The following is a 25770-nucleotide window of genomic DNA, read 5'->3' on the forward strand; positions in this document are numbered from 1 at the left end:
TAGAATGGATAAAAAACAGGTCCTACTATATAACATAGGGAACTATGTTCAATATCCTGTGATAAACCATAATGGAAAAGAAAATGAAAAAGAATGTGTGTGTGTGTGTGTGTGTGTGTATATATATATACATATATATATATGCTGAATCACTTTGCTATACAGCAGAAATTAACACAACATTATAAATCAACTATACTTGAATTAAAAAAAAAAGAATATCATAGCAGAAATGGAAAACTTATTTAATAGAGTTAGGGGTCAGCAAACTACAGCCTTCGGGCCAAATCCAGCCTGTCACCTGCTTTTTTTTTTTTTTTAATATTTATTTATTTATTTTTGGCTGTGTCGGGTCTTCGTTGCAGCCCACAGGATGTTTTGTTGCAGCATGTGGGCTCTTCGCTTCATTGCAGCCTGTGCGCTTCTCTCTAGTTGTGGTGCACGGGCTCCAGAGTATTCAGGCTCAGTAGTTGCAGCCCGTGGGCTTAGTTGCCTTGCAGCATGTGGAATCTTAGTTCCCTGACCAAGGATCGAACCCGTGTCCCCTGCATTGGAAGGCAGATTCTTAACCACTGGACCACCAGGAAAGTCTCCTGTCACCTGTTTTTTAAATAAAGTTTTATTGGAAAACAGCTACACCATTTGTTTATGTACTGCCTATGGCTGCTTTCACATTGGTGGAGTCGAGTAGTTGTTACAGAGACCCTAAGGCCCATAAAGCCTCAAATATTTACCATTGAGCCCTTTATAGGAAAAGTTTCCTGACCCCCGGGGTTAAAAGATAAAGTTGAGGAAATTTTCCAAAAAGTAAAGCAGAAAGGTAATGATACGTATCTGTTTGGATCCTCCAGTAAACAGATGGTGAGCTGAGTTAGCAGTGTAAGAAGTCCTGGGGGGCCAATGCTTGTGAAAAATAAAGGAGGAGGAATCAGGATTGGGCAGGAGGAGTCTTTAGACCGTGACATAGATCTGACACCCGTGAAATGAAGGAGGAAAGGAAATAAATCTGGGAAGAGAGAGCCTGACTTTGGTGTAGATCAAAGTCTTGACCAACCCAGTGGGGGCTGCAGAGCAAAGACTGTCCATTGGAGGAGCCCCACATTGGGCAGAAAGGGCCAGGTCCTGGTGTCCCCGCTGTGCTCAGTCATTGGCTGGGCTGCCCAAGAAGACCTTGGTCTTGAGTCAAAGGCTGTGGTAGGTCTCAAAGGCACTGTAGTTGGAGGCTGTCAACCAACTGCACTCTTCACAGCTGAGTAACAAGTTCTTTCTTGAAGGGAGAACCCAGTGGGGCACCTGCATGGCCGCCACAACATGGAAAATAGGAAAGAAAGAGTAAGAAAGAGGAGCAGTGCAAGAACCTGACACCTTAGCACAGGAGTTCCAGAAAGAGAAGAGAGAAAGCAGAGAAGAGGAAATAAGTCGATGAAATATTTCAAATATTTCTCAGAATGGAAGGACCTGAGTTTCCAGATCAAAAGGGCTCACTGAGGACTTCCCTGGTGGTGCAGTGGTTAAGAATCCGCCTGCCAACGCAGGGGACACGGGTTCGAGCCCTGGTCTGGGAAGATCCCACATGCTGCGGAGCAAAAAAACCCGTGTGTCACAACTGCTGAGTCTGCGCTCTAGAGCCCGTGAGCCACAACTACTGAAGCCCATGCGCCTAGAGCCCGTGCTCCGCAACAAGAGAAGCCACCGCAATGAGAAGCCCGCGCACTGCAATGAAGAGGAGCCCCGTGGCAACTAGAGAAAACCCATGCGCAGCGACAAAGACCCAACGCAGCCAAAAAATAAGTAAATAAAATTAATTAATTAATTAAAAAAAGAGAAAAGATGCACATACAGAAATCAATTTAATACAGGATAGATGGATGTAATATATGTGATACATGGATGTGAGATCACTCTAGAGAAGTGAGGAGGGAATAATGGGGGAGGTAGCATCTGCATCTCTGAAAAAGAAGTAGGGTTTCAGAAGGACAGTATGGAGGAAAGGCATCAAGAAGAAGGAGCAGCATGAACCACCGCATAGAGGCAGGAGCATGATTTGTCCCGCGTGGCTGCAGCATAAAGGGTTAAGGGGAGTTTAGGCTGGAGAGGTAGGTTGGGGCCAGGTTGAGGAAGGCCTCCGATTCCGGCAAGGAGTTTGGATGTTACTCAGTAAGCAGTAAAAGCCTTTCAGTTGCTCGCTGCAACTAGAGAAAGCCTGCGCACAGCAACAAAGACCCAACGCAGCCAAAAATAAATAAATAAATAAACAAATTTATATATAAAAAAAAAAGAGGGCCCACTGAGTGTCCAAAAAAAGGATAAAGTTCGACCCACACCACAGCCAGTCACTATTAAATTTCAGAACGCAGAGACAAGAAGAACATTCTACCATATTCTAATAAGGATCAAGAATCATAATGGCATCAGATTTCTCAACAGCAATCCTGGAAACCAGAAGACAAGGCAGCTATTTTCAAAAGTATAAAAGAATTATTTTCGGTCTAGAATTTGATACTTAGCCAAACCATTAATAAAGTACAAAAAAGATCTTTTTAGATTTACTAAGGCTCAAAAATTTACCTCCCACGCACCCTTTCTTAAGAAAGCTACTGGAGGATGTGTTCCTAAAACAAGGAAGTAAACCAAGAAAGAGTAAACCTGGGATGCAGGAAACAAGGGAGCCAACACAAGAGAGAGTTGAAGGGCATCTCCCAGATGTTGGTGAAGGGAGATCCCAGGGCAGCTTCTCTGAGGAGCAGGCCTGGAGGGCAGGCAGTTCACATTGGAAAAGTCAGAAGGTTCTAGAAAAGGTTTCTTCAAGGAGATGAAACTGATAGGATGCCCAATATACTTAAACTTTTGAAAGATTTACACAACAAAGAGAGAGTGTGGGTTGAATTAGACATAAACACAGAAAAACAGGCCCTACTCCCCCCCCCAAAAAAGTTATTAAATACAAGAAGAACAACTTTTGTGCAGAAAAGGGAAATTAAAAATTTTAAACTTCTGCTCTAACACACTGTTAAGAGAATGAGAAGATAAGCCATAGAATGGGAGAAAAACATTTGCAAAAGACATCTGATCTGATATAGAAATGTTTAACTGATAAAAGACTGTTATCCAAAGTATACAAAGAACTGGTGAAACTCAACAATAAGAAAATGAACAACCCAATTAAAGAATGGGCAAAAGATCTGAACAGCCACTTCACCAAAGATGATATGCAGATGGCAAATAAGCATATAAAAGATGCTCAACATCATATGTCATCAGGAAATAGCAAATTAAAACAACAGTGAGATACCAGTACACACTTACTAGAATGACCCACATCTAAAACACTGACAACACCAAATGCTGGTGAGGATGTGGAGCAACAGGAACTCTCATTCATCGCTGTGGGAATGCAAAATGATACAGCCACTTTGGAAGATGGTCTGGCAGTTTCTTACAAAGCTAAACATACTCTTAACATATGATCCAACAATAGCATTCCTTTGTATTCACCCAAATGAGTTAAAAACTTATGTCTGCACAAAACCCTGCACATGAATGTTTATAGCAGCTTTTTTCATAATTGCCAAAAACTTGGAAGCATCTAAAATGTCCTTCAATAGGCGAATGGATAAACAAACTGTGATATACCCATACAATGGAATATTATTCTGTGATAAAATGAGCTATCAAGCTACAAAAAGACATAAAGCAATCTTAAATGCATATGGCTAGGTGAAAGGAGCCAATCTGAAAAGGCTATATGCTGTATGCCTCCAACTACAGGACATTCTGAAAAAGCCAATACTAGAGACAGTAAAAAGATGAGTGGTTGCCAGGGGCTGGTGGGAAGGGAAGGAGGGATGAGTAGGGGGAGCACAAAGGATTTTTAGGGCAGTGAAACTATTCTGTATGATCCTGTAACGGTGGGTCCATGACCCTAGGCATCTGTCAAAACCCATAGAATGTACAACACAGAGTGAGCCCTCATGTAAACTATGGACTTTAGTTAATATTAGTGTATCAGTATTGGTTCATCAATTGTAACAAGCTTACCACACTAATGCAAGATGCTGATAATAGGGAAAAATGGGGAGGGGGTATACATGGGAACTCTCTGTACTTTCTGCTCTGCTGTTCTATAAACCTAAAACTAAAATAGAAAGTTTATCATAAAGAAGGAAGAAAAGGGAAAGAAATCATAGTATTCCACAGAAAGTTGTAAATAATGTTTCCACAATATGTAAACACCACCAATCTTTTGTTGCTGTTTTTTCTTTTGGCCACGCGTCATGCGGGATCTTAGTTCCCCGACCAGGGATTAAACCCTTGCCCCCTGCAGTGGAAGCGTGGAGCCCTAAACACTGGACTGCCAGGGAAGTCCCCAACACTACCAATCTTATCAATATTATGATGCAACTGTACCGGGAGGGTGGAAGACAGGAAGTGGAGGCAGTGGACATCAGGGAGCTACATCCTTATCTTCCAACATGGGAAGTTGAGAGGAAAAGTCTAAAACTGGAAAAGCATAACCTAAAACATGCTATGTAGGAAACACAGGGGTGAAAATTACTAATAATCAACTAAAAGAGTGGAAACGGTTGTCCTTAAGAAGTGGGAAATGGGAGCAGGAAATGCCCGTGTTTCTTGATAGAAATAGATGGAGGACTTCCCTGGTGGCGCAGTGGTTAAGAATCCGCCTGCCAGTCTTTGGCTTGCGAGCGGACGGCGGACATCATGGATCAGGTAATGCAGTTCGTTGAGCCAAGTCGGCAGTTTTTGAAGGACTCAATTAGGCTGGTTAAAAGATGCACCAAACCTGATAGAAAAGAATTCCAGAAGATTGCCATGGCAACAGCAATAGGATTTGCTATAATGGGATTCATTGGCTTTTTTGTGAAATTGATCTATATTCCTATTAATAACATCATTGTTGGTGGCTGAGTACCTTTTTAGAAAAGTGTTTTTCATCTTAGGGATTGGTGAACAAGTGAGGATTTGAGACGCTCATGGAGTGAATATTTCCCTATATGTTTTGTGTTTTTCTTTCATTTTTTTCTTCCAAGATGTTTTCTATTTGTAAATTAAAATAATTTCAAAAAAAAAAAAAAAGAATCTGCCTGCCAATGCAGGGGACACGGGTTCGACCCCTGGGCTGGGAAGATCCCACATGCCACGGAGCAACTAAGCCCATGCGCCACAACTACTGAGCCCGCACGCCTAGAGCCCGTGCTCCGCAACAAGAGAAGCCACCGCAATGAGAAGCCCACGCATTGCAACGCAGAGTGGTCCCTGCTCGCCGCAACTAGAGAAAGCCCGCACACAGCAACGAAGACCCAACGCAGCCAAACATAAATAAATAAAATAAATACATTTATTAACAACAACAACAAAAGAAATGCATGGAGATGTGTGGTGGAGGAGACACCAGAGTCCGCAAGCTGGGGGGACGATCCTGGAGAGAGGAGGAGGGGGAGGGAGGGGGGATGTCCTGAAGAATCCAGGGCCCAAGGGAGGGGTTGGCCTCAGAAGGAGAAGGGCCACCCCCCACTGAAGGCTTTAGAAGAAGTGAGGAGTGAAGAGCTAGGTGGGTTTGTGATTTGATGGTGGGAGCCAATAAAACTGCATCTGGTCCATCTGTTTTCTCAATGAAGTGGCAGCCACGGTTTGAGGAGAGAGGAGAAGGTGGGAAGACCTTGCCATTCAGAGTGGGGTGCATAGACCAGCAGCAACAGCACCCCCTGGGGGCTGGTTAGATGTGCAGAATCTCAGGCCTCACCAAGATCCCTAGGAGATGCACAAGCAAATTAAAGTTTGAGAATCACTGCTCAGAGAGAGTGGGGAAAAGCAACTGACAGGCATACTTGGGTTGTAGGGCAGCAGTGAGTGCCCCTTTGAGACCATGAAGGGACACTCCCAGCCAGGTGTGGGACCCTCAGACCAGTGCTAGCTTGTGCAGTGCAGGCAGAGAGCAGGTGATAGCTGGCATTTTGCCAGGCAGGTACTCCAACAGGAAAGTTGGGCCCAGCATTGGGGGGTGGTTTCCAGGGAGCGGCCATGGTGATGGTGTGCGGAGCCCAAACAGGGCACAGTGGACAGTCGTGGCAGAAGGAGACTGATGGGCAGTGAGAAAGTGATGGGGACAGTGGGCTGGTGGCCTCGGTGAGATCAAAGAGCTGTTGTTTCTGGGTACCAGATGAAGAGGATGGAAGGGGGAAACAGGGAGACGATCAAAACAGATCTCAGAGCGGGGTGGGGGGGCGGTAATTACAAGGCTTGGGGTGTGAGCCTCAGAGGTTGAAGGGAGCAGAGAGGGTTAAGGTGACAGAAAAGGCCAGAGAACCAAGAGGCGTGCTGCAGACTGCCTGATATCTCCTCTGTCCTCCCCTCTAAAGATGGTGGTGTGGCCTACGCATCAGGACTTTCGAAAGTTCCCCAGTAGATTATAATGTGCAGCAGAGTTTGAGAACCACGAGTGTGGTCAAGGAGACCCAGGCTCTGAGAGAAAGAGAGACACAGGGGAGCAACCAGAAAGTTCCTTGGGGCTTGCATTGCAAGTGGAGCCTGACCAGGGAAAGGGGCAGTTGGGTAGGGGCCGCATGTCCTGGGTTGTAGATGAGAAGCTGGAGATGTTGTGGTCTTCCCCTGGAGAACCAGATAGTAAATATGCGTGTGCGCGCGCGTGCGTGCATGTGTGTGAGACAGAGACCCAGAGAGCGGACCGAGCAAGGCCAGCGCCCCGTTAGCCCGTCTTCTGTCCTGCACTGTTGCAGACTGGCCACTAGAGGGAGCGCCGCGCCCGCACATTGCGGGGACGGCCCAGCAGGTTCCAGTGGTGAGGCTTCAGCCTCTTTTTCGGACAGTTTCTGTGTTCGAAGTTCAGATTCTGCAGCCACGTAGCCCTGGGTTTCACTCCAGGTCCCACTACTCCTAGGCTGTGTGATCTTGGCCAGTTAGGCGACCACTCTGTGACCCAGTTTCGTCCGCGGTACAGTGGGCACAGCGTTAGTTCTAGCCTGAGAGGGTTTGGAGGATGAAGGAGGTCACGTGGGTGAAGCGCTGCGCCACACTGGGGAATGGCTAACACGACCTGACAGTGGAGGAGGTTTTGCCCCCGCCTCTGTATCTCTCTGCTTCTCCTGCAGCCCCTCAGCCCTGCCCAGCCCAGATCCATCCAGTGTGAGAAACGGAGTGGGAGGAAGCAGAGACTGGGTTGCGGGTGGCCTCTAGGCCAGGGACACGCCTGGGCTCCTCCCTTTCCTGCTCAGTCTTGCTGATTCTTTTGTTTTGCAGCAAACCTCACCCTGTGGCTTGTTCCTGGCCATGGTCTCGTCCTTCTTACCCCAGACCTTCCCCTGCTCCTCCGGGTGCCCAGGGGACCAGCAGCTGCCCTTGCCTGGCAACCACATCATCCCTGGAGCCCATGGGATGCCTGGTGCCCAAGGGCTCAGCGTGGGTGCTCCATCCCAGCCATTCTCCTAACTGCCCCCGCTCCTTCCTGGCTCCTGCCCAAACCAGCCAAGAGCTGACCTATGAGGCCACACCCCAGGGGATGTCTGCATTTCCAGGTTTGCTGAGACCCCCGGTGTGGAGGTTGCAGTGGGTAAAAGGCCCACAGAAGCAGCCCCTCTGTCCTATCCTTGGTCCCACAGAGGGGTATAGCCTGCCTGACTTTTTAAAAATGATTTGCCAATATTTTAAAAATCAGGGCATTACACCTTAGGATGCAGATTTCCAACTTCTCCTGAAAAATTGGAAGCTCTGCAAACCTGAGTTCACATTCCCACATGACAGCAGTGGGCCACAGGGGAGGGGAGGCCACCACTCAGATGGGCCAGGGCTCTCCGGCTCACCACTGTCCCCACCCAGGCCGTGCACCCCATTCACAGTCCCTCCCTGGCTCCCGTGAGCATCTCAGTCTGCGACCCCAAGAAGGGGGAACTGTGCCTAAGAGGGTTCATGTAACATGTCATTGTTGTAGCTGCTGGCCCAAGGCAGGCAGAAATGCAGAGGTAGAGGGGTGGGGGCCCCGGAAATGAGAGCAGACCCTCAGGGGCAAGGAATCTTGGGGGACAGAGAGCTGCTTAGTGTCCTCAGCTGTTCGTGGAATTTCACGGTCCAGGGGCCAAGCGCACTCTACACACACACACACACACACACACACACACGCACACACAAGGCCCACCCCATTGGCCAATCGGTCAGCAGATCCTGCCACTTCTCACCACCTCTGTTCCTACTGCCTGGTCTGTTGCTATCTTCTCTCGCCTGGCTGGATACCAGAGCCTCCTCACTTCCATTCCCCCACAGTCTGTCTTCCCCAGCAGCCAGAGGGAGGCTGTTAAAACCTACAACCCGCCTCCTCCCTCCTCTGCTCAAAACCCTCCAAGGACTCCCACCCCACTCAGAGTCAAAGGCAAAGGCTTACAATGGCCCTGAACAAACTCTCCCCATCACCTCTCGTCTCCTCCCTTACTCCATCAGCCTCCTCGTTGTTCCTGAGCATCCCAAGCACACACTCTGGCCTCAGGGCCTTTGCACTGGCTGTTTCCTCTGCCTGCCCACTGTACCTGCCCACCTGCCTCCACATCTGCATGGCTCCCTCCCTCCTTCACCGCCTTCCAAGTTTCTGCTCAAATGTAACCGTCTCTGTGAGGACCTCCCTGTATGCCCTGTCCCCTCCCTGCTTTACTTCTTCCCTCCCGCTAATCCCTTGAAGCATAAGCGTTTACTCGTGTATCCTTGTTTTTTGTCTTCTCCCCTCACTACAATGGACAAGGGCAGGGATTCTTCTCGGTTTTGTTCATTGCAAATGGTGCTTGGCACGAAGGAGGCATGCGATAATATTGGGTTGGCCAAAAATTTCGTTCGGGTTTTTCATACCATCTTAGGGAAGAACCCGAACGAACTTTTTGGCCAACCCAATATTTGGTAAGTGAATGAATGAATGAACAAATATGTGAAATGAGGGCAGCAACGGTACCAAGTAAGCAGAGTGTCTGTGAGGACTCAGTCAGTGTGCATTATTCAGGGCCCCAAACTTGGGCTATAGTGCTCTGTGGTTGGCATCTTGCGATTTTTTTTTTTTTTTCATTTTTTGGCCGCGCTGCGTGGCTTGTGGGATCTTAGTTCCTCAACCAGGGATCAAACCCTCGCCCTCAGCAGTGAAAGCACGGAGTCCTAACCACTGGACTCCCAGGGACTTCCCAGCATCTTGCAATTCTTAATCATTTCATCTTTGAAGTGTAATGAAGTCTGATTAACTACGGTGCACGCACTGTGAGCGATCCCACCTCCCTTCCCACAACCCCTGGCGTTTTGGCCACCCACTCCTTGCCCCCAGCCAGTCAAGGCTGCTATCCTTCGTCTGGCAGCGGCCTGGGTGCAGGAGGGTTCCATGTCAGGTGTGCATCAAGGTGGCCCCAGGCACCCATGAGGGCCTGCACTGGCCCCAGGAGTATCCCCGTGCCCAAGGCAGCATGACATTAAATAGCAAATACAAAACACGGTGGCAGGCGGAGAGAGAGGCTTGGGTAGGAAGGAAGAGCTTCTCTTCTGCTTTCTGAACAAGAAGCCCCACATTCTGTAGCTGGCCCTGGTGTCAAGGACACACACCTCACACGTGGTACCTGCTCCAGCCACGGGTGCTGTCGTTGTTGTTACTCAAGACCCCATGATTAGAGGGAAACAGAGCCCAGCAGGAGAAAGCCCCCAGGCTCCTGGGCCAGCTGCTGGCCTCCCAGGTGACAGGCTTGGAAGAGAACATTCCCCTGCCGCCCACCACCTGCCTCGCGTCCGCTCCGTGAGCCGTGGGCTGCGGACGCACCAGGGCACATCCCTCCCTCCTGGCCGCGGCTGCCACATCTGTGAGCTGGGACGAGAGTCCTGCAGGTTTCCCTCTGGCAACGACAGCGAGTGCTTTGCCAACTTACGCCTGGGGGAATGCGAGGGTGGCGGTCATGGTTCCCAGCCCGTCACAGGGATCGTCGTGGCTGCTTTGCAGGGTCCCTGGGTCAGGGCTCATTTTCTGCCTCCATCCCCCAAAAGTTCAAAGGGTGATATAGCTTTCAGCCCTGAGGGGTGGGTGACGGGGGATCAGGCCTCCATGGTGACTTCAACCCAAGCATCCATAGCATACGTGGTCCTGGTGAGGGCACCACACCCTGACGGTAACTTCAGGCCAGACCCTGGGGGTGGCTGCCGACCCTGATGGTCACTGCAGGTCTCGATAGCGGCCTCAGTGGCCTCAGAGCCCCGCGGTGGCTGCAGACCTGGTGACGGTGGGGAGGTGCCGGGCGCTTTATCCCCCCTCCCTCTGTCCTGCCTAAGCCTCCATCTCTCCTCCCAAGCCACTAGGATTTGAGCCATTCTCCAGGATCCACTTAATTAGCCAAGCTCATTAACTCCCACAGGCTTCTCCTCCCCACCTAATTAACTGACTTAATTAGGGCTTGCGGGCCCGGTTCCACCCAGCCCCCTCCCGCTGCACCCTGCCCACCTCCTCCAGGCCCCAGGCTCAGCCAAGCCTCCACCGGGCTGGGAATGGATGGCGGTGGTGCTAGGTCCCTCCAGCGCCCAGGCCTCCACCCTGTGTCCCTCCCTCCAGTCCGGGGGCCCAGCGCAGAGCCCCTCCCGGGCAGAAGCTGATGGGCAAAGGAGTGGAAACTGAGAGAGGGAGGTGGGTAGGGAGAGGGATGGAACTGAGATAGTGGGATCAGGTGAGAGGAGGTGAGGATGGTGGGGCTGGATGGGCCGGGCACCGGAGTGGTTTGGGGCCTGGTCTCCAGAGCCTGCCTGGGTTCAAGCCCCAACCAGTGTGTCAGCCTTGGCATCTCCTCACCTCCCTGTGTCTCAGGTACAAAATGATAGCGTGCCCGCACCGTAAAGTTGTTGTGAAATTTAAACGAGTTCATATGTGTCAAATGGTTAAAATCTGGCACCAATCTGTGTTTGTCAAATAAGTGGGCGGTGTGGACAAAGGCTCCCTGCGGAGGAGGGGCTGGAGGAGGGGAGGGGAGGGTGCCGCCCCTAGGTGTCAGGGAGACAAACCACCCCCCAAGGCCAGCAGTAGAGTGGGCCTGGGAATTGCAACCAGAGGCTGCCAACTGGGAGGGACCCTTGGCCTGGGAGAGGTTAAAGGGACAAGGAGCAAGAAGGGCACAGGACAGGGCGTCCTGTTCCTACTCCAGGGGGTGGGAGAGGCTGGCCTTGTTAGTGCAGGACCCCCATGCTCTGTGCCCTAGTTTCCCCATCTGGGGGAAGGTCTAGCCTTGTGGAAGCACCTGGCACATCCTAGTTGCCTCATAAATGTCTAGAGCCTCATACCTGAGAAGCGAGGTGACATGAAAAGGTGTTCAATGGTCTTCACCTCCCCTGGGACCAAAGTAAAGAAAGTGGGCTGCACCAGCAGCAGGCAGGATGCAGGTTAGACAGGAGGTGGGGCTTCCAGGTTGAGGAGTACAAGATCCCAAATGTGGGAAGGAGAAAAATTGTGTCTGAGCTGCTGAGCTGGCTCCAGGGGAGAGATGGCCAATCAGCAAGGAGCAGGAAGGAGTGAGATGGGGCCCGGAACTACTTAGCTCAGAATCTGACGTTTATTGGTGTAATTAGTATAGGGTCTCCCCCACTAGACTGGAAGCTCCTGAAGGCAAGGATTGTCTGTTTAGCCCACCCTTTTATCCTGGTGCCCTTATACAGCAGGTGCCAGTGAATAAATGTGAATGCGTGAATGCACGCCTGCGTGCCTTGGCCAGGAACACAGAGGTTCCTGATGCTTAGAAGGAAAGGGGCCCCACCTGGCAGCCCAGGCATCCACCCCGCCTGCTCAGCTATGATCCCCCCAGCTCTTCACGTGGCCCCAAGAACAACCACCCTAAGGGGGCAGGAGCTGGACTCCAAGGATTCCAAACTCCTGGACACACTGAGCTCCCTCTGAGAATCTCCTCAGACAACCTGGGATGCTGAGGAAATAGTGATTATGGGGGACAGAGTTACTCCTGCATTCTTAAACACTTTAGAAACCCCCATTTACACATAGTGTAAAGAGCCTGGGGTTGTAAGTGACAGAGACCCAATTCAAACTGACTTAAGCACAAAAGGGATTTTTGGGTTACACGACTGAAAAGTCCAGGGTCTTCAGGTATGGCTAGATCCAGGGGCTCAAATGATGGCACTGGGATTCTGACACTCTCCATCTCTTGGCTCTGCTCTCTGCTAGGTCAGCCTCTTCCTCTGGGAGGTTCTCCCTTGTGGGAGCAATTCCAGGCTTACATCCCACCCTCTTTTGGTGCAATGGAAAGAGAGTTCTATTGTATCAGCCTGGCATGGGGCACAGACACATCTCAGAAACAATCAGTGTGGCCAGGGGTCTGGTATATGCTGATTGGTGGGAGCTGGGTCACAAGCCCACCCCTAGAGCTGAACACGTGAGCCCCACTTTCAGAAGCCCTAATGAGTAGGGAAGGGTACATCAAGGAATGTGGGTCCCCAAAGGAAAATTGGGGTTCTGTTGCTAAAAATAGGGGACAGATGATGCTGTGTAACAGAATTCCACTCTACTTGGAATAGATGGGCATCAAGCCAGCCCCAGGGCCCTGTTCTAAGTGCTGGTTATTTGTGGCAGACACTGTCCGTTCCCCACCTGGATCTCCCTGGGCCCCTTCCCAACTTCTATTTGCCAGCATCCTGGCCCCTCTTCCTGAGGGCCTTCCCTGTTCCAGCCTGCTCTGCCCACATCCACAGCATGGCCTGCACCCCTGCCCAGCAGCTCTCACCAGTGACCGACAGGAGCTGGGATATCATATATGTTCAGTGTATGGCCGTGCATGTTCTACACTGTCTCTCAGAGTGTTCCAGTGTGTTCACCTCCAGTTGCCTGCAGTGGTGATTTGTCACTGCCTTCCTGTCTCTTTTCTCTACCCCCCTTCCTGGGATCACCTGCCAAAAAAAAACCCACCTGATCTCGAATCCCTGTCTCAGGGTCTGTTTCTGGGAAACCCAAACTAGGACATCATTAAAGCCAGCCCTCCAGGGATGTGTACGAGACAGCACTTTCTTCCTTCCAAATGTCTATTACATTCCTGGGGCTGGCTTTGGTGACCCATCCCTGAGGAAGGAGCAGAGATTGACGGGGCTCTGAGTAGTCTCTGTTCTGAAGATGCTCCCAGGTCCCCTGCAGTAAGCGTGGTGGGGGAGGGGCAGAGACCTAGCAGACCCTCACTCCACTATGTCCCAGAGAAACGGCCACATCCAGCCCTAAGGAACACAGGCGTTCAGATCCGCCATGAGCAGTCGGTACAGGTGGCAGGGGGCCAGGGAGCCAAATGTACTACTCATTCCCATGTTCCTCAGAGAGCGAGAGATGAGATCATTTCAGAGAGTTCTTAGACCTGGCTTTACAGTGAAAAAATTATTTTTTCCTGTCTCTTTTCAAGATCCCATTTAAAAACACTCCCACTGATTAATTTTTAATTATTTTGAAAAAAAAGTTTAAAAAAAATAGAGAAAAGTGTAACCCTGTGCATATCCACAACTAGAATCAATGTTAACATTGTATCATATTTGTGTCAGATGTTTTCAATAAAAAAATAATAAAACATGACAGATAAAGGTGAATTCCCATGATCTGTCCCCGCCCCAGTCCCATTTCCTGGATTCCATCCCCAAGGGCAACCACAGTTAGTCTTCTCAAATCAGTTGGCACGCTTTCAGCTGCAAGGGACAGAATTCCCTTCAAAGCAGCTCCAAGTACAACTCAGCAGCTCTGAGGTGCCATAAAGAAAGAGGGTTCTTTCCTCTCTGCACTACCATCACTCTGTACTTCCCATCATCAGTGGCATCCTGCTGGCCGTGGTCACAGAGTTGTATTTCGACCCGGGAGGTGGAGAGCCCATCAGGACTCTTGCTAGAACACTGTGTTTCTCACTTCAGAATATATTCTCTAAAAAGGTGTTGAGAGATTCAAAGATCCATCGCCTCCAGCTGCCATACAGCTGGGGCTGCCCTGCTGTCTTCTTTCTGATCCATCGTGGGTTCAGGTGGATTCTTGGTTTTCCTTATCGGCTATAACTTGACCTGTGTCTCCCAGCGGCCCTAAATGCTCCCGCTCCTGGCTGTGAGCAGCTTCTGTACCTTTGCCCAAAATGGCATTGTCTTCAGCACCCTAAGCCTGATCAGCTCTCTGAGCTACTCAGTCACCAATGCCACCAGGGCCCCTGATCATGCTGCATGAGCCAGTCACCAGCAGCAGTGTCCTGGGCATGATGGTGGCCCTCCGGGGGAGGAAATTATTCCTGTACAAGACCATCATAATGCAGACCAACAAGCCAGGAACGTCTTCTCCCGGTAATGACTGGGGCCAGATGCAATAAGGACCATCATAGAACATAGAGTACACTGGGGAAAATCCCCAAAGGCCATCATTGTTCCATTGATGGAGATGATCAACACGGTCGAGACAATGTCTCAGCAGAGCCCTTTCAGTACAGCTGGTAGAGGTACCCACACTCATATAGTTTGAAACATTATGTAGATTCTAGAGGACAGGGACTCTATTTCAATTCCTTCCCTGTTTCCCCCAACAGTAACAGAAATTTCTGACACATCAATGAATATAAAATGCAGCCAAGGGAAAAGTGCAAAATCATCAAAAGTCGTGTGGTTCCAGGTCTCACATGCTTCCCTGTGCAGGGAGCAGCAACTGACTGTCCAAGACCATGAGGACATGTCAGCCTTGGAGAGGGGTGTGGGCAGAGGAAATCTCAGTGGAGGTCTCTGTTTTCCAGTGTTCCTCCTGTGTCGTTATGGAGGTGACAGTTAAGTTTTACGTTTGTGTTCTGCTATCCAAATGACACCCATCAAAACCCTCTCTTGCAAAGGCAGCATTTGCTGTGGGTGCAAAATTTGAGCTGGCCAGAGTGGATTATCTCTGGGTGTCAAGGAAAAAGGGCTGCAGCATTACAAACAGCTGCTTTAGTTCCTCTCTTCGGATACATTATATTGGTTCAGTCCTCCAAGAAGTGGGCCAAGACGGGGTCAGATATGCAAGCGATTTATTGGGGAAAATGCTTGGGCGGGAACATAGCGAAGGAGCCAGAGGAGGCTGGGAGAACTGTCAGACTGCAATAGAGCCAATATTTGGAAAAGGGAAAGGAAGGAAGGAAGGTGGGATAGGAAGAGTCTTAGACTGCAGTGCAATGTTAAGAAAGTTCCGACAAATCCAATGGAGAGTCCTTGATCTCAAGTTGCCCATCAGAGAAGCCCTGTTATCTCCCAGGAACTGGGCGCCTTAGAGTCTCTGCTGCGCTCAGTCTTTGGCTGGGATGGGCTGGAGGGAAGCAAAGGAGCCTTCTCTGTGAACCCTGCAGACTCCACAGCTGCTGCCCTCAGAGTCACCATCCCTGCAGTCAGAGATCTGGGTGGTGCATTCTCAGGGCTGCCACATCCCACCCCTTGCGCCGCACGGCTCTTCTGTGGATGCCATGAGCCTCTCTTTCTAAGGGGAAACTTTGAAGAGGGAGATTAGTGGAACCAACTACAGCTCCCCTCCCCTCTGCTGCACTTGATCTCGGGGACATAACTGGTACTCATCCCGTCCCCCTTCCACCATCCATTCTCAATTATCCACACCCTCAACTGTCACATTGGCAGGTCTTGATGGGTCACCGGGTGGTGTGACCCAACCCTTCAGTCCTGAGGGGTCTAAACTCTTGGTTATCATAACCAATGGATCACTTCAATGGATCACTGGGTTCCACGTGTATTTCTCCCTGCTCCCACTTTGTAAAAGCAGCCCTGCCTTGTTCTAGTAACTGATCAGGGTACTTCTAGTAACTTCTAATAACTAATGAGGGTCAGTTACTGCTGCCAGGACAGTGACTCCTCTTCTTGCCTGCTGGTCCCAGAACACACGGAGTCCAGAGTATCCTGGCAAGCAGCCATAGCTTAAATTTTAATGGGACCCTTGCTGTGTCCCCCGGTAAGAGTGTGCCCCCTTTGGGGACCAAGACGTCTCTCCCTGCAGAGCTGGAGGGGGGTGTTGATTACCCACAGCGCATTTTGGCAAAGCTTTACTAATCACAGGGGTGGGAATCAAATGCCCAGTTGAAGAATCAGGGAAGGCTTCTGCGGAAAGTGGCCTTGAACAGCACTACCCTTGATAACCATAGCTGGGAGCATTTCAAGGCCTGGTTCTACCTCTGCTCCTCTCTAGGCCTCAGTTTCCCCACCTGTAAAAAGAGGAACTGCTCTCTAAACGCTAATGTTCTGGGACTCATTTGTTAGACGAAGGAAGATATTCCCTTCCCTCTTTCTCTAGTCTCCCTCTACTACCTGCCCAATAACTCAAACCCCTCCATTCATTTGTTTGGGACAATAAGGCCTTACTTGGAGAGGATCAGAACACCGAATGAAATTTGAAACTCGGGAACATTGGCAGGACAGGGAGGAGAGAGGAAAGGTAGACAGACATAGAGGAGGTATCTTGGAGGAAAGCTGTTTGGAGTACAAAGAAGAGGGGATAGATGGTCGAGGCAGAGAAAACAAAATGTATAAGGGCACAGAGGTACAAGAGAGCAGATGTTCTAGGAATACCGGCTGAGGTCAAGGCTGAATGGAGAAGAGGGGGCCTCAGCAGGGGAAAGGTAGGAGGCCCCAAAGGCTAAGGGCTTGGAATGCCCGGATAAGGTTAGAATTTTACCCTGGTGGTAACGGAGTTATTGACAATTTTATGTAGGGGAGCAACCCAATCTACTTTGTACTTTACAGAGCTGATGATCACATAGACTTGGATTCTTTTTTTTAAAGTTTTGATAGAGGCTGGAGGGAGACAAGTTAGGAAGTAAGGCAATATTCTCCCCAGCAGAGGTTGCAAACCGATGGCCCATGGGCCAGATTTGGCCCAAGAGAATGTTTCATTTGGCCCATTCGGTATTTCTGAATTTGGGGAATTAGTTTCAAACATTTAAAAGTTGGACAATTGTATGTTAGAATATGGATTTTCTGCTTGAAAAATCATCTGTCCACCCAGGGCCCATGATGCTTGTTTGCTTCATCTCCACCATTCCCTATCACGTTACACCTGACCCCAGTCACTAATTTATGTTACCTATAAGTACTTGAGTTTGCAATCCCTGGCTCTAAAACTTCTAGAAACAGTCGGGGTGCGGCGGGGGGGGTGCGGGCAGTGGTTGGGAAGAGTGTGCTGGGTGGACAAATAGGGAAGGTGCAGGCGGTGTTAGGGGCTTTCTCTTCAGGGAAACAGCGTGGGTGAGGCTGAGAAAAAGGAAAATAGGGCCTGGGAGGCTGAGCTGCCCCCATCTCATCTCCATCCTCATCCACCCCACTTCCTTCCAGGTCACAATATCCAGTTACCAAACAGACAATAGTCCTTCATACCTGGGTAGTGCCTTTGCACATGACGCTGCCTGGAATCCCCTTTCTTCCCTTCTATCTGGTGAGCACTGTGAATCCCAGCTGCATCCCATGACTAGCCACTACCTGTTTACAACAGGGGTCAAAAACGCAACCTGGGCTGGACATGACCTTCAAGGCCCCAGTTTACGACCTCTTTCCTAAGTAGACTTTCCTGAGTTAGTTCTCTGACGTCCTGCTCGGATGGATGGATGGATGAATTACATCGGACTGCAGGGCTTACATGTTTCCCTCCTTGAAAAAGACACAGGCTCTGCCCCACAAGAACAGACTGGGACAGTCTGGGGCAGTCTGGTCCCGCAGGAGCCAGGAGGCTGGACCAGGTGACCCTCTCAGACTCCCCCGACTCCTCTCTAACCTCGTTCTCGCCCCCTTGTGGGCTCTGACCTAGAAAAGACGGGGATGGGAGGAGAAAGAAGCAGCCCCCGGGCGCTAGGACCCAGCGCGGCCGGAAGGCGGGGTGGGGCGCCGCGCGCTACTCTCGCCGCGAGGGGAGAATCTGCGCCCAGCGGCGCGCGGCTGGAGGGCGCGGCGGGAGGGCGAGAGCGCGCCGGGGTTAGTGCGCGTGCGCGAGGGCGCGCGCCAAGCGGGGCGGACAAAGGGGCGGGCGGCGGCGCGCGAGCCAGAGGGCGGAGCCGCGGGCCAGGCGGGCAGGTGCGCGCAGGCCGGAGGGCGGAGCCGCGATGCCGCGATGGAGCGCAGCCCGGGCGGGCGCCGGGGCCGGGGCCCGAGCACCAGGCGGAGCGCGAGCAGGAGCCGCAGCCAGAGCCCGGACCAGGCCGGGGTCCGGGACCGCCGGGCCGGGCTGCTCGTAGCGGCGGCGACGGAGCCCCCCAGCGGCTGAGGGGCTTCCTCCCAGCTCCTGCGGTGGCCGGGACTCAGCAAGCCCCCGCAGCCGGGGAGCGTGGGGATCCCCCCACCACATCCAGGACCCAGAGACCCTTAGGAAAGCGGGTGGCCCCTCCAGATCCAACACAGAGCGATTCCCCAGCGGGGGAAAGCGGAGACTACCTCCCTATTCAGAAGACAGCGACCTCCCTGCGGTTCCGCGAAGACACCCCCTCTTCAGTCTGGGCCCCCACAAGACCTAGAACGCAGTGACCCCCCTGTCCGGGATTGTGGGGACCCCTTCTCAAGATCCTGGCCATTACAACTCCACACCTCAAGACACGAAGACCCAGCTCAGAACGCCCCTAGATCAGGGGTCTTAGACCTCTCCCCCCTCCCCGATTCCGGCTCACAGAAACCCCAAATCTAGGGACCCGAGGACAGCAAGAGCTATCCCTCACCAGCAAGAGGCCTCGGGGACCCCCCCCTCGAAGCTCCAGGACTGGGGCGACTAAGCCCCTCGCGGCGCCCTTCTCATCACAGCCCATGGTTGTGGCGCCCTGAGCCCCCCGGGCCGGGCTGACGACGAAAACCGAGACGGCGCCCAGGCCCCCTGCCGCGGCGTCCCCGCGGCCCCAGCCCAGGTAAGCCGGGCCCAGGTGAGGGGCAGCAGGTGAGTGGCCGCCGAGGTCCCTAGCCCTGCAGGTGGGGAAGGAAGTATTGGGTGCGCACCGCCCCCTCCCCAGCGTCGCCATGGAGCCGAGGCTGAAGGACGTCTCTTTGTGTCTCGCTTGGAGGAGCCGCCCCCTCCTCCTCTCCCTTCCCCCACCCCACACCCTGGCCCTGGGGTTTGGGCACAGCTTCCCGGCCCTGCGGGGGAGTGGTGGCAGAGACCCTTGCGCCACAGAGAAGGGGGAAGAGGGTGGGGAGTCCACCCCCCAAAATTGTGACCCTGGAGCCGTTGGATCCTTGGTACTTGGACTGTATATACCCCTCCCTCAAAGGCCAGGCTGAGTTCTCAAGTGAAGTCCCCCCCGCCCCGGGAAGAGAAGATTTGGGGTGTCCACAGGTGAGGGGGCCTGCAGTGTGTGGCCCTAGGGTGATGGCTGGGGCTTTGGGTGTGTGTCTTTGTCTGCGAGAGACAGGGAAGGGGTGTGTTTGAGAGAATGGGTGGGATTCCCTTCTTTTCTCTGTGATTCCACTGCCCCCCACCCAGGCTGGGAAGGGGTGTCTTCACCCAGGCCATGCTTCGTGCTCCCTTCAGGACAGGGAGGGGACAAGCCCTTTCCAAAGTGAGGCTCTGGTTTCTGGGGAGGGGAGGAAGTCTGGAAGAAGAAGCCATTTCAGGTCAGGGCACTTTTCTGTCCCCATGTACCCCAGGGGCAGCAAACCCAAGGCCCTCCCTTCTCCTCCTGACCTCCAAACACCCAGGGCCAAACCTCAGGTGGGGTCAGTGTATCCTGGACAACCAAGGAACCATTCTAGGTTCTCACTGTAGCTTTACAGGCGGTGTACAAAGCAGTACCCCCGCCTGGCCTTCAGTGAGGTCCTGAACCCCAGGCCTTGCAGCTCATGGGAAGATGAGAGGCCCAGGGGATGTTTTATCCTGGAATTCTGGATCAGAGATCGTAAGAAGGGACTGGACCATGCCGAGGGAACACACTCTGGGCTGCTGGCGTTTCCACCAGCCTCCTCTCTCTGAGCCCTCTGCAGGCGAGCAGTGATGCTGAAGAAGGTAGGACTCTGAGTACAGGTAGCCCCACCAGGAGTTCCTTTGTTCACTTATTCATTCAACAAACCTTTTGCTAGTGTCTGTGATGCACCAGGCCCTGGAGTCAAGGTCCTTTTTCCCACTTCATCCCCTTTCCTGATCTTTCCTGTTCATCAGATGTCTGGGCTGTTCTCAATTTGCCCAGGCTGTGCTTGGTTGGATCAGTTGAGGTGGGTCTGGTCAGGCCCAGCTGACCAGTTCTGACCCCACTCCTGAAGCACCTGACCCTCATCAGGATCTGCGTCTCCAGCCTGGTCCCACCCTCCACCCAGGGGCCCACATAGTGCTGCAGACTTGGGGGCGCTGAGCCTGGGCAGCAGCTTACTCTTCTCCCCTCTTCCCAGTACCAAGTGCCCCCACCCCCACCTGCTGCTGGCATGGACCTAAGGGGTAGGATGTGATCAGCCAGAGAAGAGGTTGGGGAGCTCCAGGCCAGAGTCCTGGCAGCCCCACCTTCAAATTCAAGGACAGTTGAGACAGTCCCCCTCAGCCCAGGCTGTGGGGGGAGCCAACTGCCCTGAAGACTGGGTGACCTTGGGCAAGCATGTGGCATCTCCCAGAGATAACGGCAGTGGGCCACTCACTCTGCAGCCGGTCGGGTGGATGTGGATCGCCCTTGGGCGGCAGAAGCATCCAGGTGTGTCCTCTCCATCTCTAAAGGAGTTCATTTCCCCGGGGGGGTTCCCAAGAGCCCAGGGCCTTGTCAGATGACCCACCAGCAAGGGAGTGGAGTGAGAGGCTAAAGAGTGGAGATTTGAGTCACTGTGACTAGGGAAAACGATCAGGAGGCCAGAGGGGGACAAGGGAGTAAGATCTTCCCTCCTCGCTAACCTGCAGAGGCTCCCCGTTGAGTCTGGAATAAAGCACCATCAAAGCCCTTTGCAGTGTGGCCCGAAACTACCTCCTGAGTGTCAGCTCCCGCTCCTCACTCTCCAGCCTCTACTTCTGGCTCATGTCTGTGTCCCCCAACTCCTTCCCTCTGCCATGTGCTGTTCCCTCGACCTGAAAAGCCCCACTATAGGATGACTCAAGGGCAGCTCTCCACCTCCCCTTTTGATCTGACCTGGGCTGGCACAGAGTGGAGAGTAGAGTTGGACTGATTGATGGTTGGTGGCTGGGAGACGGTGGCATGTGTCTATATGTGCTGTGAGAGTGTGTCTCCACATCCAGACTCCGATCTCCGATCTCCAGGAGGCGGGACCAGGTCTGCCCCCTCCCTGCTGCATCGGCTTTGTCTAACCCAGAGCCCAGCATATTGTGTAGCACATGTTGTAAAACACAACTGCTAGACACATTTTGTTGATCCAAACAGTGTTTTTCTCATGTTTGTATTTGTTGCCAATGCTAAACAAACATACAGTTTCACACACAAATATTGATTTTTGGATCCTCTTGAAAAATCAGATGCTGTGATAAGCCCGGGCGAGAACCAAAGAATGACAACCTTCTTTAGATTGGCTATCACCCTGCAGCTTGACGCAGGCCCCACCTGGCCTGTTCACTCATTTCCATGACCTGCTGGCCCCTCTTGTAGGCATCTGGTCTTGCAGGCCTAGGGTAGAGGCCAGAAAATGTTTGCTCAGAGAGTGACCTTTGTCTGTGTGTGTTTGCACACACGGGTCTTTCCTGCCTCCCCCATGGCCAAGTTAGAACCGGTACAGAGCAGTGTCCCTCCGAGGCTTTTAGGGCTAAGTGGTGAAGTGAGCCTGAACTCCTCCAGCCAGAAGCATCTCCAGCCTGGTCCCACGTTCCACTCTGGGCCCCGTCTTGTGCCCCCTCCTCTAGATTAGAAGGATTCAGCCAGCAAAAACCTGTTTTAATTGTCCTACTTGCCCGGGAGCAGAAGTCCAAGGTTCTAGACCCAGGTCTTACTGAGGACTCTTGGGGGAGGTCTGCCCTCTGGGCCTCAGTTTACCCATGTGTCAGGGAGGAATTGGACTAGAGGTTCTCTCAGCCACAATCTTCCTCCTTGTTCTAACTTTCTAGGACTGAGTCCAAACTGCTGTAGTTTTGGTCGGGCAGGAGACGTGCAGGCCTAGATGCAGAAGTCATGCAAAAATATTGACATACCCTAAACATTAAGGAAACCAGTGGGTGATACTAAGTAGCTGAGCCAGGGGTCAGGAGTCAGCACTGGGCCCCAGCCACTGGGCATGGCCCTGGAAGGGAGTGTGCCATCTTCCTGGATGAAGGTCTACAGCAGCCAGAGGCCAAAGGAGACAGCAGAGCACCATAGTTGAGAGCACAGGCTCTGGACTTCTGGGTCTGAATTCCATTTAGCTGCTGTGTGATCTTGGGCAAGTCACTTAACCTCTCTGAGCTTCATTTTACTTACGTGGAAAACAAGGATAATACCTACCTCAGGGTCAACAGGGGGATTAAGTGAGCTAAAGCATGAAAAGGGCCTAGGACAGGGTCTGTCATGTGAAAAGTGCTCAGAAACTATTGGCTCCTATTGGAAAGGGCACATTGGCAAGTGGGTAAGTAACCCTTGGTGGTAATGTCTTCTTGGTCGTCCTATAGCTGTTCTGGGGGAGCCAGAGGGCTTTTGGTGCTGCCCCCAGGAAAGGGGAAGCGGGTGTTTGAGAAGCAGTTCTGTGTGGTGCTTAAGGACCTACCTGCCCCTGCTACGGGTGGGGTAGGGTGAGAGTCAAGCCTGAGGGGTGGGACATATATATGGCAGCTGTAGTCGAGGTCCTCTTCCTGCCCAGAGCTGCTTTCTAGGTGAGGTGACTGCCAGGCTTCTGTCCCCAGGCTTCCTGCTCCAGGCAGATGGGCCTCTGGCCAGAGCCAGGACCAGCATCTCCAACAGACCTAGTCTTCTCCAGACTACCCCTTCCCTCCCCTATTCCCTTGGTCCCCCTTCCAGGTCTCAGGAAACTGTGGCGTTAGGCCTGGTGGGGCCCGTTAGAGCCCCCTCTCCTCTCCTGTCCACCCTCTCCCCATCCTCCCCTCCACCCACCATATAGCTTGGCCACAGTCTGGAGAGGGGACAGCTCCAGACTCCCCGCTGAGCCCCCATTCAGGGAACCATGTAATATCAGGGTTGGAGGGAAGCATTCTTCAGTGTCAAGTGCCCCACACCGGCCACTGGACATCCTTTCTCATTTAGCACCGAGAGCAGCACGTCCTTAACCCAGAGTGGGGATTTGAGCCCAGCTCTGTGAACCCCCAAAGGTTTGGGTGAAACTGGCATCAGACTGCCTCGACCACTCACTAGCTGCGTGACCTTGGATGAGGCAGTGTCCTCCGTTCCTCAGTTTCTTCTGATGTAGAATGGGAATACTATCAATACTAGCTCCTTCCTAGAGTTGTGGGGAGGATTAAATGATAAAGCACCTTTAGCTCTGCCTGCTACTTAAGTGTTTGCTTAATACTTCTGCCACCCCCAGCGGGGTATGCAAATGAGTGGGTCCAGCCACTGTGACTCCCCACTGCACCTGCTCTCCTTCCCTGTGGCTTTAGCCAGTCCTGGGAGAGGCAGAGAATGTTCCAACTGCCTCTGGGTGTTGGGATGGCCCTGAGGGGCAGGGGTGGGGACTGGACAGGACAGAGCCGCCTCGTCCTCCTCCTGGTCAGGCCCTGTAGAAGCTGCACAAATCCCTGCCCCAGGGTAGCTTCTGGTCTGTTGGGCCCCCCAACATAGCAGGAAGGCTTCCTACTCTCGAACTGGAGCCCACAGTCCTGCGGGGAGATCATCCCATCCCGAGAGCTTGGGTACCTGCCAGCCCTGACCCCAGGTGTCTCTGGGAGGGAGTGGGGCCAACAGTTAACTAGTGGCCAAAAGCACAACCTCTAAACTCATTGTGTGACCTTGGGCAAGGTGCTTAGCCTCTCTGTGCCTCAGGTCCCTCGACTACAAAAAAGGGGATGATACTAGTACTTGCCTTGTAGGGTCATAGTGAGGATTAAGTGATGAAGGTTTGTAGAGTGCTATGAATGGCACCGAGTACCCTCTATGGTTTGCTGTTACTATCAGTCCCCTGAAGCCCTGAGCAGAAATGGTAGTCCCACTTGACAGTTTAAAAAAAAATGGAGGCTCGGGGTGAAGGTCTTTACTCAAGCTTCCATATCTAGGATTCGGAGAAGATTCTGCCCGCTCTTCCATCATTCACACATAGTCCACAGGCCACGGCCAGCCAGAAGGACCCGGCAGAACCTAACCTGGGCCCTGTCCGCGTTCCTGGACATACTTCCCGCACACCTCTTCTCACCTGGGGCCACGACAGCCGAGAGCTGCAGCACAGAGGAATCTTCGAAGGAAGTCTGTAAGGCTCCCCTATTCCTTCCTCACTCAGCCCCTCCAAGGACAGTGGTGGGATGCTGCTGGGGGCTGGACTGGGGGTCTCCGAGTGCAGCGGAGTCGGGTTCCTGCTGTCTTATGGCCTCTCGGGGTCTGGCACATGGCCTGGCTTCAGGAAGGGTTTGCTCAGGTCCGGAGTCTGGCATGCATTTCCAAGTGAAAGGCAGGTCCCCGCCATGGCCTCCAAGGCCCTGCGCACTGCCCCCCATCCCTTACCTCTACACTCCACTCTGGCCCCTTGCCCCTTACCCACCACTCCACAGCCATGCCGGCCTCCTCACTGTTCCATGAGCACACCAAGCACAGCCCTTGCCATCCCCGCCTTGCCCCTGCCAGCAGGGCTCTTCTCCTACAAGATCCAGTCTCCACATGCTTGTAGCCTTCTCAGGGGCCTTTCCTGACCCCCCTCATCCCACCATCTACAATCCTATTCCCCACCCCCGGCGTTTCCTCAGCTCTCCCTGCTTTGTTTCTCCCTTTAGGACTTCTCACTGTCTGACTGACATCTCTTACTTACCTTTATCATTGTCTGTCTCCAAATTAGAATATAAGGTCCTTGAGGACGGGCTGTTTGTCTGGTTCATGAATGTATTCCAGATCCAAACACATAGTAGGTGCTCAGCAAATATTTACTGAATGTTCTGGAGCCAGGCAGATCTCTCTAAGCCACGCCTTAGCTGCGTGCCACTGGACACGTTACTTAATCGTCCCTTCTCTGAGTCTCAGGTTCCTGAGCTGTGAGGGATATAATGGGAATAGCAATAGCAGCTTCTCCTAAGATGGTTATGAGGTTTGAATGAGTCAATCTGTATAAAATACTTACACTTTAGGTGGCTCATAAATGTCAGCTATTATTAATAATACTTTAACCTATTTAAAGTATTATTAACCCTATTTTACTGATGAGGAAATGGAGGCACAGAGAAAGTAAGTGACTTACTCAAAGTTTCATGGCTAGACATGGTGGTGACCTGGTTCCACCCAGGGGTGGCTGAATCTGGGCTCCAGGCTCCTAAGCTAGGCTGCATCCCCGCTCCCATCCTTCAGTAGGGGCTCAGGGAACGGGGGAGGTGAGGGCCGTAGCTAAGGAAGGGCTCATCTCTTCAGGGAGCCTCTGCTCACCCAGCCATCTCCCCACTGGCCGGCCCCTGTCCACTGGTGGACACCCAGCCAAGGCCCCTGAGTGCTGGACTGCCCACGTCACTCAGCAACAAGGCTCATGCCTCCTCCCACACCCACAGGGGCTGCCACAGGTAGGCTGGGAATGAGGAGGCCCAGGGCTCCCACCTCCCCACAGGGCCTGGCTGGAGGGTCTGTCCCAACACTGGGCACCAGCTGCAGGCGGGCGGCAGCACCAGCTATTAATAACCACCAAGGATGTGCCCTGGGGAAGGGGCAGACTGCACCACCTGGGAGGGGAGGCTGAGGCAGAGGCTGGAGCCAGAAGCGGAGCCCG

General features: G+C 52.5%; 1 protein-coding gene and 1 pseudogene across 6 annotated transcripts in view; both read left to right on the forward strand.

Annotated features, from left to right (window-relative positions):
• The window catches only part of SBK1 (SH3 domain binding kinase 1), a 53668-nt gene that overhangs the window by 9046 nt on the left and 18852 nt on the right, over positions 1-25770 (forward strand). For 2 of the 5 annotated variants that reach the window (XM_082429399.1, XM_082429397.1), the window contains exons 1-2: positions 18004-18884; positions 24089-24279. The exons of 1 other annotated variant lie outside the window; for it this stretch is intronic. The gene's annotated coding sequence lies outside the window, so the exon portion shown is untranslated. Of the gene's footprint in view, positions 1-18003; positions 18885-24088; positions 24280-25770 lie in introns of those variants that run through there. 2 more of the 5 variants (XM_082429398.1, XM_082429396.1) reach the window with 2 other exon arrangements.
• Positions 4667-5001, forward strand: LOC309644976 (protein transport protein Sec61 subunit gamma pseudogene; annotated as a pseudogene). Its single transcript has one exon. The product of its transcript is annotated as a protein transport protein Sec61 subunit gamma pseudogene (transcript).

Source organism: Balaenoptera physalus (genome assembly GCF_965194825.1).
Source record: "Balaenoptera physalus genome assembly, chromosome: 16".
NCBI lineage: Eukaryota > Metazoa > Chordata > Mammalia > Artiodactyla > Balaenopteridae > Balaenoptera > Balaenoptera physalus.